The sequence below is a fragment of the Octopus bimaculoides genome, chromosome 9 (assembly GCF_001194135.2).
Source record: "Octopus bimaculoides isolate UCB-OBI-ISO-001 chromosome 9, ASM119413v2, whole genome shotgun sequence".
Classification (NCBI taxonomy): domain Eukaryota; kingdom Metazoa; phylum Mollusca; class Cephalopoda; order Octopoda; family Octopodidae; genus Octopus; species Octopus bimaculoides.
In genome coordinates, this window is record NC_068989.1 from 20,733,325 (window position 1) to 20,738,324 (window position 5,000).

Consider the following 5,000-nt stretch of genomic DNA (forward strand, 5'->3'; position numbering starts at 1 on the left):
AATTTGAGTGATTCATAATGGATTACTTCATAGAAAATCTGATAACAGATATAACCAAATAGATAGTGAGAGGATAATAGAAATAGAGTAAAAATACAATGAAAGTATAATTAACGTAATTAAAATAATTGACAGCAGAACTGAAAGAAAAATTCTACAAAATACACATTGAAAAGCAACAATGTACCCACCCCACGCAAAAAGAAACCCCGGAAATATATCACGAAATTGCAAAAAAATATACTTTAAAACTTAAATTTTCTCACTAAGATTTATGTTTTTGGTTTCAAATTTTCGTATTTTACATATTAATATTCCGTATGTATCTGTGTATATGTGTGCATGTATGTGTGTGTATTTATGTGTGCATATGTATGTATGTATGTATGTATGTATGTATGATGTCCGTTTATTGGTCTATTGTTTGAACCAACTTTCCGCTAAGGAAAGTTTGACCTTATATGAAACTGTTGTCAACGTTATTTGGTTAATATTTTTGGATATTGTATTGATTGGTTAATTTTTTATTATATTGTATTAAAATTAACATACATCTACATTTTCTTCACGTAGTGGTCTCTTCGCTTTTCAGCATGGCAAGCGAAGGGACCATCACGCGAAGAAAAAAGAACTACACGCAACGCGACAGAAATTGTAAAAGAAAAAAACCCTTCTTCCTTACTCTGTTCCTTTTTATTCTTTCTCTTGCCCACGTATTCTATAAAAACTTAAAACAATATAACCGAACTTTCAATCATGTACATTTGTTACAATCTACGCTGAACATTTATTGATATTATCCGTGAAACTCATTGAAATTTATGTGAACAGTTGAACATTTGATCGTTTAAACATGTTTGTTCGTACTTCTTAACTATGTTAAACCCCTCTTGTTTTATATATATATTTGTACCGTTGATAAACAAGATATTGTTGAAACTTGTTTGGTATACATGTAAATAAATCTATTTAAAAACTACGACACGTTTTTGAAATTTAGGTGCACTTTCAAAATGCAACACACACACACACGCACACACACACACACGCACACACACATGCACGCACACACGCGCGCACACACGCGCGCACACACACACATAAGATTAAGCGGAGCAGGAAGACACACGTGGACGGAGAAGGTCGTTGTAGAAGTCACAGATGTGTGACGAAAGATTTCCCGACTATAGACAAAAGATAAAATAAGAACAGTAATAAACGAGTGGAGAACGAATGTATAGTGCGTGTGTTTATCTGGCAAAAAAAAAATGACCATCCCGACATAATATATATATATATATTTATATATGGTAGTCTCACATGTTTTGAGAAAGGGTTCTGCAGTTTCCTGCTAAACAAGAAAAATGATTGGTTTACAGTGATCAAATATACGTTGTGGTGGGAGGCTGAAAACTTCATAGGCTGACTATGAAAGTGTAATGCTGGAGCTATGAAATCTTGCATGCATTAATTTCAGCTCTCCTTCTTAATAACTGCATTGTTTCTTTCCAGGTAAATTGATATCTGACTGTTCAAAGAAGACTTCAAAAGTAACTAGTACCAACTTCTCTCGAAAATGGACAAAATCTGGCAACGTTTTGTTATTAAGTACCTGCAGAAAATGGCTTTATTCCTCAAGGACTTTTATGCTGACATGTTTTCTACTTTTTGGATGGATGACAGTCCAGATTTTTCAACAGTGCAAAAGAGGGTAGCTCAGTTTAAAATGGGAAGGGAGAGTCTTGAAGATGGTTCAAGACTTGAACGTCTTGCAACTGGAAAAACTGAACGTGTTCGCCACAGAGTGGCGGATGATAGGCGATTGTTTACAAATTAAACAGCTGATGCTATTAGCGTATTCCATGAGATAGTTAAGAATATTCTACACAATCAACTTGGTATGACGAAGGTTTCTGCTCCGTGGGTGCCATATAGTCTGATATCTGATCAAAAACGGCATCATGCTGATGACCTCACAGGAAAATCTGACATTGTTTCAGGCAGACCCAGCTGGTACGCTTCAACAGTTTCGTAACTCAGGATGAGTGTCCGCTTCATCACTTTGAGCAACAGACAAAGATACAATCTATGCAGTGGAAATACCCCTCCTCACTTGCTCCAAAGCAGGTCAAGGTCGTTTCATTTGCAGGGACGGTGATTGTCTCATATTTTAGGGATGCAAAAAGCATCGTGTATAAACACGATGCTTCTTGCATCCCCCAAAACTATCTTCCAAAGAGTTACATCTTCAATGGAAAGTATTGTGCCATCTTGCTGAGGTAGTCACGAAAGGCTGCCAAGAGCAAACGTCCTGGAAAACTGACGAAAGAATTCTTGTTTCATGAGGACAATGCACCAGCACAAAAGATTTTGGTTTCAATGACTGATGTGTCAGACTGTGGCTTTGAATTGACTGATCACCCTTCCCATTCTCCTGATTCGGCCCCATTTGACTATCATATGTTCTCCAGTATGAAAAGGACTTGGCTGGGAACCAGTATCGCAGTGATGATGAGGTGAAATCTGCTGTTGACTTTTTTTTACCAACAGCTTTTTCACCAATGGAATCCAAGCACTGCAACACCAATAGAAGAAGTGTGTGGACCGCAAAGGGGACTATATTGAAAAATAAAATTTATTTAGTTTATTTCATGAGAGTATCTTGGTCAGCCTATGAACTTTTCGGCCGACCCTCGTATATGTTGCACATTAATTCAGTTCCACCGTTGCCTGAACTTGTGCAAGGCTGTACCACACTTGAGGCGTCAAAAGGATTGCAAAGCAACGTGAGAAGTTTTTGCTCAAGAACAGAAGGCACCACCCGGTCCAAGAATTGAAACCATGATCTCGTAGTCGTGAGTGCTACACCCTAACCACTAGGCCCTTGTACATTTGTATGTACGTATATCTATCTATCTATATATCTATCTATCTATCTATCTATCTATCTATCTATCTATCTATCTATCTATCTATCCATCTAATGTGTGTGTGAGCGCGCGCATGTGTTTGAGAAGAAAAATCGATAAACATGCTGAAAATAAATTCAGAGGTATAATATTTATGCACAAACACACACACATGTATATACTTTTATACGACATGAAAAACATGAAAGTGCCGGTGGAATTTAAAGAAGCGCCTCCGCTTTTAAGCCATTGTCATATAACAAATCGACGCTTTCACGTTATGAGATATTAGAAAAGTGGTAATTATGGAAAGGTAACTTGAACGGACGGACTTAAAATATGAAGCACATAGAGAATCGTGTAAAGTACGATGTGTCTTTCATGCTACAAGTGTACTTCCATGCTACAAGCGTGTTTGCTGGTGAGATATCATGGACTTGTTCTACTTGGCTTACACTAAATTTAAAGAAATCAGAACAGTTAATACTGAACAAGCGAAGGCAGCAGAAAATGCTTCATCGTGATTATACCAAATGCCCAATCAAATCTTAGAAGTTAAGAAAAAATACTCAGTAAGTAATAAGACAATTAATTTGAGGCATGGCTGCAGTGGTTCCAGTGGTTGTAGTTGCGTTCTGGGGAAATTTGCATCAATGACGGAGAGAAAGAGCGTGCTATGGTGAGGGTAAGAAGAATCTGGGTAGTCCCTGCTAGTATCAATGCTACTCGGCACCATTACAATTAGCAATACTGTTTTGAAGAGTGCAATTCGATTTTAACAGTTACTTTTTCAAAGCGTTAATGAAAAAGTGACACAGTAGCACATTCGGCGTATTTTACTTCATGAGTTTAATAACGGCAACAACACAACGGAAAGTGCGAGGAATACTAATGTAGTATATGGGGATCGGACAATAAGCGTAAGCCAGTGTCAACGGTGGTTCTAGAAAATTTCGAACCGGAAACTATAGCCTAGAAGATGATCTTCACCCTGGAAGACCTGTAGAGCTCGTGGAGGACGTCCTGCAAACCCTGGTGAAATAAAATTCCATCGTAACTGCTGAAGAACTTGGAGAGAAGCTTAGATTTGGTCATTCAGCCATTCATCAACACCTGTGTGCCATCGGAAAAGTTAGCAAATTAGGTCAATGGATTCCTCACAAACTTTCCGAATATAACCACGCAAAGAGAGTGAATGTGTGCTCTACTCTGATGTCACATCTCATGAATGAACCTTTTTTGGACCGAATAAGTGACAGCTGTCGAGAAATGGGTTCTCTATAAAAATGTCAAGCGCCGAAGACAGTGGGTAGGGAAAGGAGAAACACCGATACCCCAAGCTAAAGAAGTTATTCATCCACGTAAGGTGTTGTTATTGTTTGGAGGGATATGAAAGGTTTAGTCCACTTTGAACTTTTAAACCCAAACCAAGCGATAACAAAGGAGATCTACTGCGAGCAGCTTGAGCGGCTTAAGTCAGCGCTAGAAGAAAAAGGACCATTTTAGGTTTCAAGACGGAAGGTATTCTACCAAGATAATGCTCAGCCACATACAGCGAGGATGGTATTCCAAAGGCTGGAGCAGTTTGAATGGGAAACGATGCCCAACCCACCATATTCGCCGGATATTGCCATATGTGATCATCATTTCTTCCGCAGTCTTCAAAATCATTTGTACGGAAAAATATGAATTCTGAAGACGAGGTCAGAACAGTACAGGAGTAGTATTTTTTGTCACGGACAAATGAATTTTGGAAGAGGGGGCTTTGCAAGTCTACCAGATAGATGGAATAGCATTGTAGAAAATGAAGGAGAGCATAGTTTAGATTTAAAAAGAACCTTGTTTATCTCAATTTTGAAAAATAAAAGAAGCAAAAGTCACATTTTTTATGCGATGACACAATATATATGTATGTATGTTCGTTTGTATGTATGCATCACTTAATGCACACAGTATAAAAATACGAGCTACTGGTAATTTTGTGAATTTGAAACGCGAATCTAGGCAGGTTTTTTATAACACACCTCGTGTTATAAATCAGCCTAGACTCGCGTCTCCAATGCATGAAACTAATAGTAGCTTCTGCCTTTA

At 38.0% G+C, this 5,000-nt stretch overlaps 1 protein-coding gene across 1 annotated transcript in view; it reads right to left on the reverse strand.

Moving 5' to 3' along the window:
* LOC106878554 (cholinesterase) overlaps positions 1 to 5,000 on the reverse strand; it is a 64,965-nt gene that overhangs the window by 58,957 nt on the left and 1,008 nt on the right. The window lies entirely within an intron of this gene.